We start from the raw sequence: 17,845 nt of genomic DNA, 5'->3' as shown, positions 1-17,845 counted from the left end.
AGACCTGCTCCCGGCTCTTGCTTGTACCAGAAGAAGTAATAATTGTTAGGGTCTGTGTAGGTGCAGATGATAACGGCGCTGTCTCCCTCCCGGACACTCAGGTGAGAAGGGCGTTGCTCCACCTGCTCTCCTCTGCTCATACCTGTGCAAAAGGAAACAGCAGAAGACCATCAGGCTGCCATTCTCCAGACTTTGCTTTCCTCCCTACAGTGATTTCAGACATTCTGGAGAAGTCCAGTCTGCTCCACAGACTGATAATGAACACTGACAAACACGTTGTTCCCCAAAAGCTCTCACTCACAGTTCAGCTGCAGCCAGAAGCACAGGAACAAAGGTCCAGTCACTCTATTCATTGCTTTCCCTCTGGACTGTGGCCTTCAGCCAGACAAGATGCTTCTGTGATCAGTTCACCTCCACAGCATTAAGGCTTCTTCAGCTGTTGGAACAGAGAGCAGCTGATTGCAGGCTGCTCTTTCAACAGGCAAAGTCTCTTCAGGAGTTTGCAGGAGTGGAGATGCTCTGCCCTCTTGTGGACAGCTTCTTCCTGCTGCACCAGCTGCTCCAGTCCTCTTTATATTACTTTTAAAAATCTATGTTTTGCTTTTATTCAAAATTTGTCTTACAGTTATAGACTGCAGAGCTGAGAACTGATTGAATGTTATCGACCTATAGCACACAATTTCAAATATATCTATACTCTTAGAATAAATATTTTTGAGACATTCTTGACAGTCTCATCCAGCATGTAGAATAATTAACACCAAGTAAAACTAGAAAACATTGAGACAAGTACTCCATTAGTGGATTTCACTGTTCTCCTGTTTCCCCAACACCCAACATGCTCAGGATACAATGCCTGTTTAGACATTAGTCACCCCAAAATGTACAAATTTGGGATTTCTGGAAGCAGTGAGAAACTGCATAGTGAAAAGATTTAAAAATTGATAGTGATCAGAAAAGACAATACACAGAAAAGGGATGCACCTGAAGTGAATGCAACACTTTTAAGCAACTGACCCTTGAAAACACAAACGCACACACACACACACACACACACACACACACAGAGAGAGAGAGAGAGAGAGAATAGACAGAATGGAGAGAGAAAGAGGCAGACAATTTATACACTAAACCATATTCCTGTCTGTATAACTGCTTTTAATGTATCTAAAAGATTTTTATAATTTGTGACTTATTTTTCATTTTCTTCTGGAAATTTTAAAATTCTTCCATGCTTGTTTTCAATGAATCATTGGCCCTTTTCCCATCTTCATGTAATTGTGCAGTTTCTCTTGCTATTAACTTCTCATCCTATCCCACCACAATCTTATAAGAAACAAGCAGTCATTTTAACTCTTTTTGTACTTATTAAGGCTTATATTATGAGCAGCAATGTGATCTATTCTAGAAAACCTCCACGTGCTATGAGAAGAATGCATACTCTGTGCTCTGTGAAATTCTGTTAAGCCCATTTGATCCATGGTGTCTTTTAATTCCGATATTTCTCTCCTCGTTATTAGTTAGCATATTCTTTGTAAAGATGAATGGGGCTTTGATGATGTGATGGTGAGCATAGCTACCTTTCAAAGATGTTTGCAAATTTCATAGGTTCTCTTTTTTTCTCTCTCTCTGTCTGTCTGTCTCTCTCAATATAAGTTTTAGCTAAAAATGTTTAAAGCAGTTTGCAGTTTTAAAAGAAAGACTTATAATTATAAATACTTTCACTGGAATAGCAGAGTGAAAATTCTCTTTTGGGGAGACCCACTTATACCCCCCGGGGAACTAAGCTTCAGGACGGCCCATGGGCATATAAACCAGACCCACCTACAGCTCCCAGGAACCCCTTGAATTTTGCTTCAGAAGTCTAGCAAACAGAACCTCCAACAAGTAAGAAAGCTGGATTCCTATGCTTAGACATGCCTACCCCACCCCGAAATTTAGTAAACAAACACAATCCATGGACCTCCTCCAGAAAAGGACGTGTCTTCCCCTGCTTAGATGCACACAATTCAGAAACTATACTCCAGTTCCTGGCCGACCTGATGTACTAGATCCATCTAAAACCGCTAGGAACTTTGTTCCAGGAGCCCAGCCACGCAGCCTTTGTAACAAGTAGGCTACTGACTGCTCCAGCTTAGGCCAACATATGCCTCTCTGGAACTTTTTGTACCAGCCCCAAATAGGAAAATTACTCTCCCTTAGTCTTATCCTGTACATTAGACATCTCTCTGCTAAGAAGAAAGGTAGATTGAACAAAGATGATGGGATGGGGAAGTAGCAAAGGAAGAAAAAGAAGGAGGAACCATAACCAACAATGTGCTGTAGATGTGAAATTCCAACACAGAAACAGAACCAGATATGAAACCAAGATATAGATCTGTTCCACAAATTACTAATGCCATACATACACATTACCTGGAAGAATTTCCAGACAAAGAATTCAAAAGAGTGATTATAAGTATGTTTAAACAATTCAACGATGGGCTTCCCTGATCTCAGCTCTACTACCACCCACTGCCATCTTATCCCCCACCCCCAACCATGGCCCTCCTGCACTCTAGCCTTGTCCTCTCCAGGATGGCTGCTGCCTTTCACCCAGGTCTTGCTGCTGTAGCCACTGCCAGAGCCAGCTCCTGGTGGACCCATGTCGAAATGGGACCTTCAGATCTCATCCTGGAAGTTACTGAAACCTACAAGAGAGATACTAACAGCAAGAAGAGGAACCTGGGAGTTGGTGCCTACAGGGATGATAACAGAAAGCCATACGTGCTCCCCAGTGTTTGGAAGGCAGAGGCCCAGATTGCTGCAAAAAGTTTGGACAAAGAATGCCTGCCTATTTTATAAGGCTTCTGCAGAACTGATCCTGGGCGAGAACAATGAAGTGTTGAAAAGCAGCCGGTTTGTCACTGTGCAGACCATTTCCAGAACTGGAGCCTTAAGGGTTGGAGGCAATTTTCTGCAAAGATTTTTTTTAAGTTCAGCAGAGATGTCTTTCTGCCCAAACCATCCTGGGGAAAACATATGCCCATCTTCAGGGATGCTTGGAGATGCTGGCATGCATCTCCAAGGTTATCGCTACTATGACCCCAAGACTTGCGGCTTTGATTTCTCTGGAGCCCTAGAAGACATAACAAAAATCCCAAAGCAGAGTGTTCTCGTCCTGCAAGCCTGTGCTCACACCCCATGGGTGTGGACCCGTGTCCAGAGCACTGGAAGGAAATGACAACCGTGGTGAAGAAAAAGAATCCCTTCGCATTCTTTGACTTATCTACCAAGGCTTTTGCCATCGGTGATGGTGGTAAGGATGCCTGGGCCGTGCGGCACTTCATCAAGCAGGGCATCAAGGTCTGTCTCTGCCAATCGTATGCCAAGAACATGGGCCTATACGGTGAGCGTGTGGGAGCCTTCACGGTGGTCTGCAAAGATGCCAAAGAAGCCAAAAGGGTAGAGTCACAGCTAAAGATCCTGATCTGTCCCCTGTATTCTAACCCACATCTCAATGGGGCCCGGATTGCAGCAACCATCCTGACTTCTCCAGACTTGTGGAAGCAGTGGTTGCAAGAGGTGAAAGGCATGGCTGACCGCATCATCAGCATGAGGACCCAGCTGGTCTCCAAGTTGAAGAAAGGGGGCTCTTCCCACAACTGGCAGCACATCACTGATCAGATCAGCATGTTCTGTTTCACCAGCTTAAAGCCTGAGCAGGTGGAGTGGCTGACCAAGGATTTCTTGGTCTACATGACAAAAGATGGCCAAATCTCCGTGGCAGGGGTCACCTATGGCAATGTGGGCTACCTTGCCCACCTTGCTGATGCCATTCACCAGGTCACCAAGTAATTCCCAGGTGCGAAGGAATAGAGACCACTTTCCTTTCAGCCTTTGCGCTCGTGAGAGTCACATGCAGGGTGAGGGAGGGTGGATGGTGGTGAGTAGATCCGGTTTCCAACCACAGTGCATAATGCTCGCTCTGAGACTAAACTCATTCCTCGGAAAAGAGGTAGGGCTGAAGCTTCCACTGCTGGTATCTGGAATTTTTTCAGCTCTAAACCAAACTCCCTCATCCTTTTGTCTCCAGCTTTTCTGAAAGTTTATGCAGGCAAGAAAAATCACAGTTTTACTACAGAGCAATTGTGATAAAAACTGCGTGGTACTGATATAGTGACAGACAAGTAGATCAATGGAATAGAATTGAAGACCCAGAAATGAACGCACACACCTATGGTCACTTGATCTTCGACAATGGAGCTAAAACCATCCAGTGGAAGAAAGACAGCATTTTCAACAAATGGTGCTGGCACAACTGGTTGTTATCATGTAGAAGAATGCGAATCGATCCATTCCTATCTCCTTGTACTAAGGTCAAGTCTAAGTGGATCAAGGAACTTCACATAAAACCAGAGACACTGAAACTTATAGAGGAGAAAGTGGGGAAAAGCCTTGAAGATATGGGCACAGGGGAAAAATTCTTGAATAGAACAGCAATGGCTTCTGCTGTAAGATCGAGAATTGACAAGTGGGACCTCATGAAACTACAAAGCTTCTGCAAGGCAAAAGACACCATCGATAAGACAAAAAAGCCACCAACAGATTGGGAAAGGATCTTTACCTATCCTAAATCTGATAAGGGACTAATATCCAATATATATAAAGAACTCAAGAAGGTGGACTCCAGAAAATCAAATAACCCCATTAAAAAATGGGGCTCAGAACTGAACAAAGAATTCTCACCTGAGGAATACCAAATGGCAGAGAAGCACCTGAAAAAATGTTCAACATCCTTAATCATCAGGGAAATGCAAATCAAAACAACCCTGAGATTCCACCTCACACCAGTCAGAATGGCTAAGATCAAAAATTCAGGTGACAGCAGATGCTGGCAAGGATGTGGAGAAAGAGGAACACTCCTCCATTGTTGGTGGGATTGCAAGCTTGTACAACCACTCTGGAAATCAGTCTGGCGGTTCCTCAGAAAATTGGACATAGTACTACCGGAGGATCCAGCAATACCTCTCCTGGGCATATATCCAGAAGATGTTCCAAACGGTAAGAAGGACACATGCTCCACTATGTTCATAGCAGCCTTATTTATAATAGTCAGAAGCTGGAAAGAACCCAGATGCCCCTCAACAGAGGAATGGATACAGAAATTATGGTACATTTACACAGTGGAGTACTACTCAGCTATTAAAAAGAATGGATTTATGAAATTCCTAGCCAAATGGATGGACCTGGAGGGCATCATCTTGAGTGAGGTAACACAATCACAAAGGAACTCACACAATATGTATTCACTGATAAGTGGATATTAGCCCAAAACTTAGGATACCCAAGATATAAGATACAATTTGCTAAACGCATGAAACTCAAGAGGAATGAAGACCAAAGTGTGTACACTATGCCCCTTCTTAGAATTGGGAACAAAACACCCATGGAAGGAGTTACAGAGACAAAGTTTGGAGCTGTGATGAAAGGATGGACCATCTAGAGACTGCCATATCCAGGGATCCATCCCGTAATCTGCTTCCAAACGCTGACACCATTGCATACACTAGCAAGGTTTTGCTGAAAGGACCCAGATATAGTGGTCTCTTGTGAGACTATGCCGGGGCCTAGCAAACACAGAAGTGGATGCTCACAGTCAGCTATTGGGTGGATCACAGGGCTCCCAATGGAGAAGCTAGAGAAAGTACCCAAGGAGCTAAAGGGATCTGCAACCCTATAGGGGGAACAACATGATGAACTAACCAGTACCCTGGAGCTCTTGTCTCTAGCTGCATGTGTATCGAAAGATGGCCTAGTCGGCCATCACTGGAAAGAGAGGCCCATTGGACTTGCCAACTTTATATGCCCCAATACAGGGGAATGCCAGGGCCAAAAGAATGGGAATGGGTGGGTAGGGAAGTGGGGGGGGGTATGGGGAACTTTTGGGATAGCATTGGAAATGTAATTGAGGAAAATACGTAATAAAAAATATTAAAAATTAAAAAAAAAGAAAAATCACAGCACCAAACACCTATAGCCATGGCACTGGAATAGGTCAGACGCTTTACCTGAAGCCTTGGATGGTATCAGGGACTCCCCCGAGGACCCCGGTAGAGTCTCTCATATTAGAGACCGCAAGAGAAAAATTACTAGTTCTGTCATTAACCGTTGTCCTCGAGTTTGTCCTCCTGGTGTGGAGCAACTGTGTCTGCAGACTACATTACAGAAATTATGCTTTACAAAACCCAGCAGGTCTGTTGCCACTTCAACAGGGACAGCAAAAGATGTCTTGTCATTGCTGTTCTAGAGCCTAGAGTTTCATCCAGTTCTACTGCTTGGTTGACCGTCAACCTCATCCTATTGGGAGTTATTGAAGAATGGAGAGCATAGTTTTTTTCTGCTCATGCCATAACCTCCTCTCTCATCAAAGCGCCATGGAGAGAGGGGCCCTGCCCTTGAATTAAGTGTCCACTTCAGTGATCGATTGGCTCCTACTGGGATGGGGCCTCTGTCCAGCTGAACCTCTTCATCCATCCTGGCTGCACAGCCTGTCTCTTCACATGAGTCAGACATCCAGGGTAGGATCAGAAGGAGATACTCTCGGGTTTCTGTGAAGTCAGCGCGGCTCAGACTCTGCCCTTGGGAAACCACCATCTGCTCTAACCATGTAGACGTACTGCCGCCTGGTTTCTATATTACAATAGAATTACTATAGACACACCCCCCAAATAATTCGGTGAAGACGTGAATACAGTCCAGAAAACAAAACAAAAAATCAAAAACAAAACAAAAAACAAAAACAAAGTAAAGCAAAACAGAGAAAACAAAAAACCCCAAAGCAATCAATTAAATAAGGAAGCCAATCCAAGATATGAAAATGCAGTTTAACAACAAGATAAAATTACTAAAGAAAACCCAAACTGAAATGTTTTGGAAAATTAATTAACAGAATGAAACTTCAATGAAAAGCCATGGAATAGATCACATAGTATATTTAACCCAAATACTGAAGAATACACATAATTCTCAATACATCATGAACATTTTTACAAATTGACCATGTATTAAGACAGAGAGCAAGTCTCAACAAATGTAAGGCATTTATAATAGCATCTTGTATTATATCTCATGACAATAGAATAAAGATAGCTCTTAAAAGCAGTGGAAACTGCAGAAAGAGCACAAGCCCATGGAGCCTAAGTACCACGCTATTAACTGGTAATGGAGTCAAGACAGAAAATTTTAAATCCCCAGAGTTTAAAGAAAATGAAAACACAACATAATATCTATGGGGCATAATGAAGGCTTAGTCAATTAGTATTTTTGTATTTTCGGGTTTTTTGGGGAGGTGGGGTGGGGTCTTGAGACAGAGACTATTTGTAATCCTGGTTGTCCTGGAATTCATTATGTAGTTGTGAGTTCTCACCAGGTTAGCCTCAAAATCCCATATATCCACCTGCCACTGCCTTTTGAGTGTTGGATTTGAAGCCATGTTTACCATACCCAGAAAAAGGAAAATTTGTAACAGTATGGACCTACATCAAAACAAATTAAGAAATCTCCAGTTCCATAGCTAAATATGTACAGGAAAGCCTTAGAAAAGCAAGAACAAATGACACCCCTAAAATAATTATCCCATAAATCCACAAGGAAGGAATATTTCTAAATTCTTTTTATAAATGCAGCATTACCCTGATATCCTTTCTAGTAAAAAATCTAACAAAAAGAGAAAATTGTAGACCAATTTCCATAGCACACATACAAGCAAAAATTCTCAGTAAAGCACTTGCAAATCAAACTCAGGAACACTTCAAAAAGACCACATCAACCATGGTAGATAGGCTTCATCCTACAAAATATAATTAGATCCTTCTCTTTCACTCTGAACAAAGCTCAGTCTCAAATGTGTCAAGAGCCTGAGCACAAGGCCTGATGTCCTGAACTGTAGAGAATTTGCTTCGACCTAAAGGCACTTTCTGAACAGGGCTCCAGTAGCACAAGCACTAAGACCATCAATCAGTGACCAGGACTTTGTGGAGCTAAAACCTTCCATACAGCAATGAAGACCATCACTTGAATGAAGAGGCAGCCTAAGGATGGGGACCACCTTGCTTAGCTATATACCACTGAAGGCAAGTACTAAATAGCAAGACAGACACAACCTCATAAAGTTGGGATTTGAAATAACTAGAGTTTTTAAAGGAAGAAATACAAATTTGAGAAAAAAATTTTATATAGTCAAAATCATATCAGGAAAATGAAAATTAAATGAAAATTAAAACTATTTTTAAGGTTTAGTCTTATTCCAGTCAAATTGGCAAAGAGAAAATTGACAAATGATGATGTGGAGACAGGGGTATTCTTATTCACTGTCGATAGTGTAAATGAGTGACACCACTATGGGAACTAATGTGGGTGTTACTCAGAAAAGTAAAAATAGACCAATTATATAATCCAGCTCTGCCAATTCTGGACAGATTCCCAAAGGACACTACATGCTACTACAAAGGTACTTTTTTATTCATGTTCATTGCTACATTGGTCACAACAGCTAGGACATGGAAACAGTCTAGATGTCCATTAGTGATTGAATGGATAATCGATTGGTTGTGACTACATGCACCAGGTCTATACAATCAAGCCATCCAAAATTCCTACACAGATTGAGGAAGGACTCATGGAGTTCCACCTCTCATGGAGCAGCTATTGGCAATCAGTAGCTGCTGGAGAAGGAGAGTCAGTACTCTTCAGTCATGTTGCCATAAAATTCTACCCATGATCCACTATATGGTTCTATATCCATCTACATACTGAAAAATCTAAGTAGACTCAGTAGCTCTAAACAAAAAAAGGATAGGACGTTTGTGGGGAGGGTGTAATGAGCTGAATAGGAGAGGATTTAGAAATAAGGGAATGAGGACTGAATTTGATTAAACATAGTGTATATATTATGAAATTCTCAAATAACAAATAAAAAGCTAGGCAAGGTAAAAATAAAACAGAAGAATCATCAAATAAACAAACTAATGTTGATGATGCACCTCAAGGCCCTAGAAAAAGAACAAAGCAAAACCTCACAACTGAAGGGCAGAAGTAACAAAGCATCGTGCAGAACATGGAATGTGAGTTATATGACAAAAAAAAATTTAAAAATAAAACAAAAATGGCTTGTTAAAGGAAAAGATTAAAAATTCTTATCCTAATTAACCCAGAGATGCACTAACACAAATTCATAAAGCTCTAGGTGAAAGTGGGTGCGAGAAGAGTCACAAATAAATTCCATGGGCTGTTAAGGCTGTTTATTTTGAAACTATACTCTAATAAGCTAAAAATATAAAAATAGATGAAAATATAAAATAGGTGAATTACTGAATATATATGAATATATATTATATATGTGAATATATATAATTCATATAGTATATATGAATATATATATGTATGTATATGAATTACACCAGGAAGATATAAACCACATAAAAAGATCCACAGTAGGCAGGGAGAGTGAAGCAGTAGAGCTTCCATGCAGAGAAATGGTCAGGACAGGACACCGAATGCCAAATTCTCCCAGACCTGTAACAAACTGTAGCCATGCTCTTCAAAATGCTCCATGAGTAGAAACTGAAGGAACTCTATTAAAATATCCTATGAGGTCGGCTTTACCTGCTGTAAGACACAGATAATAACACATGCACAAACACACACACATACACACACACACCACAGGAAACACATAGACCAATGGAATTAGACTTGAGGACTCAGAAGTAAAACAACACAACAGCATATGCAATGGTGAAAACACACTTCCTTCAGTAAATGGTGCTGATGAAAAATAGATAACTCTATGTAGAAGAATAAAATGATGCCTGTCACCCTGTGCAAAATTGAATTAAAAAAAAAAAACAGTTTCAAGTCAGGACCGTCAATGCTAATACTGAAAAGACAAAGAAAGGAAAATCACGTTAAGTATATACCAGGCATTTTAATTATGGTTGTTATCATATCTACATACTGATTTTTGGTAGGAAAGCAAGTTTTATGAGATTAATTCATATAAACCTTAAACAAATTTTCAAGGCCATTTTTCACAGATGTAGAGAGAAAGCCAATCTACAAAATTGATATGGAGGTACAAAAGACCAAAGAGAGACAAAGCAACCAAAAACAAAAGGAGTCGTGAGAGAGTTACGGGTTTCACATTTACCACTGAGCCATAACGATTAAAACAGCATGACGAAGACATAAGTATAGACATAATTTCAGTGAAGATCCAGGATTAAAGGAGACAGTGGCGAGCATCCTGGAGAGGCCTTAAATGAAGGTGCAGCCTCATCAACAGTGGAGACTTCAGTGCATTGAAGACATTAGGACTTAGGACTGTGGGACAGTCTTCAAGTACAGTGGCAGCTCTAGAGTGGCCCCACCTTGAGCCCATGAGAGAAGCTACATGGGCTGAGGATGGCAAACCTGTAGAAGTGGAGATATCCAAGCCCTTTGGAGCCCAGAAAAACATGAGTGAGTTTCAGACACCACACAATGAACTATTTATTTATGCTGCTGGGCCTGGGTTTATCTTTAATCTGATTGCAACTGTTTACTGGTTTTAATTTGTTTTTATTGTACAAGAATCCATCCTTAAGATACTAAGATGAATTCCTAGGAGAATTTGAATATTTAAAGGGTCTCTGAAAATGTAAAGTGTAAATTGTAAAGACTCAGCATTTTAAAGGTATGCTATGTTTTATATTGTGATATTAACATGAAATCCTAGAAATCACCAAGAAAGGAACGATTATGAGTTAGTACTGATGTGTTCATGTGTCAAATTGACAAGTGTTCAGCTGTGATATTTGCATTAGGCACCTTGACACAATCTGCAGTCACTTGGGAAGAAGAAACTTTAACTGAGGAATCTCTTCACTCAGAAGGGCATGCAAGCATAGCTGTGCAGCGCTTTCTCGATTAATAATGTCTGTGAGCAGGCCCAGTCCACTACAGGGAATTCTCCCTTGGACAGGTAGGTGGTCCTGGCTTCTCTAAGGAAGAATGCCAAGCACGCCAGTAAATCTAGCCAGAAAGCAAAATTTTTCTGTGATCTCAGCTTCAGTTCTGGCCTCCAGATTCCTGCCTTGAGTTTCTACCTTAGATTCCTTCTAGGACAGCCGATAAGTGGCAAGACAGAATAATCTCTTTCATCCCTAGTTTGGTTTCTGATAGTATGTTTTAACATGGCAACAGAGATACAAACTAGGACAAAATGTTTATGTTTATGTTTATGTCCATAGGCTGTCAGTGGTGTCAACGTTGTTCAGAGAAGTTTCTTTTTGTGGTGGGCAGCATTCAGTGCAGAAATACTTATCTGGTAAAAGAACTAAAAAATAAAAAAATAAAAAACAAATAAAAAATAAAAACTGAGTATTCAGCCCTAAATGGGACATTTTTATCAGCCTCCCTGACAAGGCTCAGAGAACATTAAAGAAGAGGAGGTAGAACAGATATCAGAGCTGGGTGGTGGTGGCACACACCTTTAATTCCAGCACCTGGGAGACATAGTCAGGCAAGTCTGAGTTTGAAGTCAACTTGATCTACAAAGTAAGTTCCAAAACAGCCAGGGCAACACAGAAAAACACTGTGAGAGAGAGGGAGACAGAGAGAGAGAGAGAGAGAGAGAGAGAGAGAGAGAGAGAGAGAGAGAGAGAGAGAGAGAGAGAGAGAGAGAGAGAGAGAGAAAGAAAGACAGAAAGACAGAGATCTCAGAACTAGGAGATAAGAAGGACTGCTATGGATTGCTGTTTTCTGACATGGCATGGCTGTTACAGTTATGAATTCATAGCATATGTGATTTCTTACATGAGACTAAGCCAGCCAAATATGCCACATAAATAGGGAAATGCCCCATGGAGCACTCACTCCATGCAGAGACTATTGTCAGTTGATAACTTTTAGGAATGGCAAATGACAAATCACTCTTTTTTGAAGGTGTAGATGTTCATAGGTTTCCTATGCCCATACTGATATAAGTATTGATCACACTTATTGGAATTGGTATCTGTTGCTATGGCTAATATTGTGCCCAAAACAAACAAACAAACAAACAAACAAAACAACTTGAGAAAGGAAAAGCTTTATTTTAGCATATAGTTCCAGATGATAGTCCATCACTGAGGAAAGTCAGTGCAGAAACTTGAAAGCAGCCTTGCCTGCTATTTTATCCAGTATTACCTCTGGCCAAGCAGTGCACTTTATAGCCAAAGAGATACAACACGAACAAAGGAGATGTTGTTTACTCTCTGGCTTGCAGGTTACCTTATACACATAGATTTCTTATACAATTTAGGACCGTCTGCCTAGGATGATCTGGCCCATAGTGGACTATTCCTCCTGGCAATAATTAACCATCAAGACAATTTACAAAGACAAAGTTATGAACATCCCCCCTCAAATAGGACAAATATCCACAGTTGATCAAAATACAAAGAATAAGGTGATAAAAGCTGCAGATAGAGGTAGGATTAGTTTCCTCCAGGAACAAGCTCTCACATAGGTTTTTCAACCGTACCTCATCAGGCCTAAACACATGTACATATGGACAACACAAAAATGGATTCAGTAAGGTTGCATATATATAAGAAAGAGAGAAATGTAGACTGGGAACATTTGGAGGGAGATAACACTGCAGGACTATGGATGGAACAAGAGATGGTGCTGAGGTAAATATGAGCAGTGATATATTTGCGTGGGAATCTCATAAAGAACACATTGTTGGGCACAATGACTTAAAAAATTAATATTTTCTTAGTGACTATAATTTCTTCCCCTGTGAGAACTCTAATAAACATTTAATTACAAAAGAATGCAGCTAAGCACCTGTGGGTCATTCATTAGGACAATATACTTAGTTTCCAATAAGAGCAGAGGAAAACCATGTTGTGATGGGCATTTGTGGCACTTGGCAAGGTCTTCATCTCCTCATACCCGCAATTTCCCTTTCTGTAATTAACTTTGTACACCTTGGACATGGGTTACTAAGCCTTGGCAGCCACCGTCGTGAACTTTGCAGTAGATATTACCAATAATCTCACACAGGTATGAAGAAATCAAGCACAAAATTCATGAAGCAGTCTGCTACATTCCCCTCAGCTACTATGTGGTTGATCCAGAACTTGAACTCAAGTCCTAGTCTCCTGAATGTTGCTCTGCTGTTCCAGGAGAGAAGATTCAACAACTTTGGCATGGCTACTAAGTACTAAAGAAAAGCCACATAGAAACCACACAGCGCAGGAGCTCCACTACTTCAGATGCTCAACTGGAGTTGCTTACCAAGTGCTGCATAAAGAGTAACTGGCATGCTCTCAAGTTCCAGTGTCTCTCATAAGACAAACTCATAGAGTCCTCTAAGGTCTATTTGACAGTGCATCCTAATGACAGCTTTCATGACTTCTCATAGGTATCTGTGATCAGTCACCTGTCCTACCACCAATGGGGAAACTGTTCTTTAAGTTGGGAGGGTAGATGGAAGAGTAGAAGGCAACAAGAGCTCACTATGTGCTTGCTGTCAGGAGCCTGATATAGCTGTCTACTGATAGGCTCTGCCAGTGCCTGACAAACACATAAGTGGAGGCTCACAGCCATCCATTGGACAGAGCACAGGGTCCCCAACGGAGGAGCTAGAGAAAGTAGCCAAGAAGCTGAAGGGGTTTGCAGCCCCATAGGAGGAACAACAATATGAACCAACCAGTACCCCTAGAGTTCTCAGGGACTAAACCACTAACAAAAAAGCCTTGAAGATATGGGTACAGGGGAAAAATTCCTGAATAGAACAGCAATGGCTTGTGCTGTAAGATCGAGAATCGATAAATGGGACCTCATAAAGTTGCAAAGCTTCTGCAAGGCAAAAGACACCGTCAATAAGACAAAAAGGCCACCAACAGATTGGGGAAAGGATCTTTACCTATCCTAAATCAGATAGGGGACTAATATCCAATATATATAAAGAACTCAAGAGGGTGGCCTCCAGAAAACCAAATAACCCCATTAAAAAATGGAGCTCAGAGCTAAACAAAGAATTCTCACCTGAGGAATACCGAATGGCAGAGAAGCACCTGAAAAAATGTTCAACATCCTTAATCATCAGGGAAATGCAAATCAAAACAACCCTGAGATTCCACCTCACACCAGTCAGAATGGCTAAGATCAAAAATTCAGGTGACAGCAGATGCTGGCAAGGATGTGGAGAAAGAGGAACACTCCTCCATTGTTAGTGGGATAGCAAGCTTGTACAACCACTCTGGAAATCAGTCTGGCGGTTCCTCAAAAAATTGGACATAGTACTACCGGAGGATCCCACAATACCTCTCTTGGGCATATATCCAGAAGATGTTCCAACCGGTAAGAAGGACGCATGCTCCACTATGTTCATAGCAGCCTTATTTATAATAGTCAGAAGCTGGAAAGAACCCAGATGCCGCTCAACAGAGGAATGGATACAGAAAATGTGGTACATTTACACAATGGAGTTATACTCAACTACTAAAAAGAATGAATTTATGAAATTCTTAGGCAAATGGATGGACCTGGAGGGCATCATCCTGAGTGAGGTAACCCAATCACAAAGGAACTCATACAATATGTACTCACTGATAAGTGGATATTAGCCCAGAAACTTAGAATACCCAAGATATAAGATACAATTTGCTAAACGCATGAAACTCAAGAAGAACGAAGACCAAAGTGTGGACACTTTGCCCCTTCTTAGAATTGGGAACAAAACACCCATGGAAGGAGTTACAGAGACAAAGTTTGGAGCTGAGATGAAAGGATGGACCATCTAGAGACTGCCATATCTGGGGATCCATCCCATAATCAGCCTCCAAACGCTGACACCATTGCATACACTAGCAAGATTTTGCTGAAAGGACCCAGATATAGCTGTCTCCTGTGAGACTATGCTGGGACCTAACCAACACAGAAGTGGATGCTCACAGTCAGCTATTGGATAGATCACAGGGCCCCCAATGGAGGAACTAGAGAAAGTAACCAAGGAGCTAAAGGGATCTGCAACCCTATAGGTGGAACAACAATATGAACTAACCAGTACCCCCCGGAGCTCATGTCTCTAGCTGCATATGTATCAGAAGATGGCCTAGCCAGCCATCAGTGGAAAGAGAGGCCCATTGGTCGTGCAAACTTTATATTCCTCAGTACAGGGAATGCCAGGGCCAAGAAGTGGGAGTGGGTGGGTGGGGGAATATGTGGGAGACTTTTGGGATAGTGTTGGAAATGTAAATGAAATAAATACCTAATTTTAAAAAAGCCGCAAGAAAAAAAAAGAGTACACGAGGAGGAACTCAAGGCTTCAGCTGCATATGTAGCAGAGGATGGCCTAGTCGGTCATCAATGGGAGGAGAGGCCCTTGGCCTTGTGAAGGCTTCGTGCCCCAGTATAGGGGAATACCAGGACAGGGAAGTGGGAGTGGGTAGGTTAATGAGCAGGGGGAGGAGGGGAGGATGGGGGGGGGTGTTGAAGGGGAAGTGAGGTAAGTGTATAACATTTGAAATGTAAACAAAGAAAATATCTAATAAAAGGGAAAAAAGAGCTCACTATGACATGTCACCTACGGCAGCTTCTTCTCTGTCAGTGACTTGTTCCTAGATCTCAGGATATTTCTGAAGTACAAAAAAAGTCAAAATATAGGCATAAATTTCACCTAGCAAAGAAAAATGCCCACCTTGGACAACAAGGCTAAGCCCCATATCTTAAGCAGTCTTCTGCTCTCCAGCGCAGAACATAGATGGATGAATCCTACGTGGCACTCCTACATGAATCACCATTGTATCTGATAGCTGTAGATCAAATACCATAACCTTCTTCCTGGATCCTCCCCTGCCATGATTGTCACAAAATTCTAACTTTAAATCAGCAATGACAACTATTGCTACCAGTAGGTGTTCTTCCAAATTAACTCCTGAGCACTAGAGGGCAGCCAGGAGCTCAGCTCAAATATCAAATACTTCATTTAAACCTCTGATGGTAGATTCAGTCAAAAATTTTTTTCTTTGTCAGAACAAACACTGCATGTTTTTTTTCTCCTAAGTGGACCAATGTCATTGGCCAATGAACTAGAAAAGGACCAGGAATGGGAAAACACAGATCTTAAGGGAGGGCAGGAAAAAAAGGCAACAGAAAATAATAGAGTGACAGAATACAGGCTACAGAAAACCAGGAGGCTTAGAAGGAGGGCCAGGGAAAAAGGACTAAATGTCAGGGAAAAGAAACACGAGGCTCAGAGGATGAGAAAGTAAAACTTTATCCGGTAGGGATGGGAGATGCACCAAGGCTGGGAGTTTACTAAAAGGATGTAATTGAGCCTTTTATGGCCCTCTGAGTCCTCTGTCCTCTGTCGGTCCTGTTTAGGTATCCATACCCTTACTTCCCAGCCACTCTTCTTTGTGTGTCTTCTAGGAACCTCTCAGGGGGCTACTTATGCTTTCCTGTCCACCCATATCCCTCTACCTCATTCTTTCAGAAGTTCAATAGTTTGGATTTTTTTTTTAAAAAAATGAAAGAATTTAAGCTATAAATAAGTTTTTTTTAAAACTATTTTACTGTTCCATATTTGGAGTAAGCTAAAGCATGATATTTCAGGGAAGGAAAATGTTAAAGATTCAGACAAAGTCTTCACAAGTGGTTGGATTTACAGGAAGTGCAGAGCCCCAGCACGTTGGGATTTGATGGGACAGTTACCAGGGACAGAGGTCCTCGTGGGGAAACATGGCCTGTGTGCTTCTGGGCTAAGCTTTCCCTCAGGCTCCTTATACTTCACAGCACAGGACTACAGACGAGCCTAGCTGAGGCATTCAACACTGTTAACAGGTGAGTTGATGATTTTTAGATCTGTTGTTCCTTGGGTAATGTGTGTTTAGTTAGCATCTTTTTCTTCATTCTCTTAGGTCAGATACAACCAGTGTTGTCACCATTACTGAGATACCCAGCTACCTTGCTCTGTTCTCAAAAAGAAAAAAAGAAAAGTAGGAACACACACATTAGGAACTGTTCCTGTGTGATTTTTGTGCTGAGGAAAGAGGACCATTTCAACACAGTGTAAGAGACTGAAGTTACTATTTCTTTAGAGAAAGGAAATAACTATTGCCAGAAGACTGCCTGGCTGGAATGGGCTGAAGCAGGACACAGAGCTGGACATAGAGGTAGATTTAAAGACCCATAGTCTCTGGCCTTCTAGCTCTCTGACTACACTGTATACTTGCTGATAACTTCTAGAAAATATCCTAAAAACTTTCCTGTTGTTCTGAGCAAGAATGAGTTAAAAACTGCTGGCTTGGATGATTAACACCGGTAGCCTAACAGGAGGATTAAGTAAAGGATTCATTGCTAGAACCTTTTTCTCTCTTGCCCAGAAGCCTGGCTTCTCCCTTGTCAGGCAGGAGGGAGGTTTGGAGCAATAAACTTTTACTGAACCAGGAGAAGAGAGTCACTTAGGAAAAACTTTTACACAAGCAAATATGCATAAACTCACATACTACCATATACAAACTCATGTGTCTTTATGCATTCCAGTTGGGCCCTGCTACATACTTACCTCAAAACTACATATTTACACACACACACACACACACACACACACACTCACACATCCATATTTACATATATATATGGAGTAAAAGACCAAGCTCTAGTGCAGAAAGAACTCATCCATGCTGGATGAAAAATGACCTCCAATCTTTATTTCATAGAGAAGAAAAAGCGTCTACCCTTTTATTGCTAAATGAATTAAACCCAAGTCTATGAGGAAAAAACCTTGTCCTCTTTAGTAAGACTAAACCTGCCTTGCTGAAGCCTGTCC

The 17,845-nt window shown here is 41.4% G+C and overlaps 1 pseudogene; it reads left to right on the top strand.

Annotated features, from left to right (window-relative positions):
* Positions 1 to 2,541: 2,541 nt before the first annotated feature.
* On the top strand, positions 2,542 to 3,837 carry LOC147001847 (aspartate aminotransferase, mitochondrial pseudogene; annotated as a pseudogene).
* Positions 3,838 to 17,845: the final 14,008 nt, after the last annotated feature.

Source organism: Mus caroli, unplaced genomic scaffold (assembly GCF_978045245.1).
Source record: "Mus caroli unplaced genomic scaffold, Mus_caroli_1 scaffold_12, whole genome shotgun sequence".
Classification (NCBI taxonomy): Eukaryota; Metazoa; Chordata; class Mammalia; order Rodentia; family Muridae; genus Mus; species Mus caroli.
Note: the sequence above shows the minus strand (reverse complement) of the source record. Positions and strands in the feature narration are given on the sequence as shown.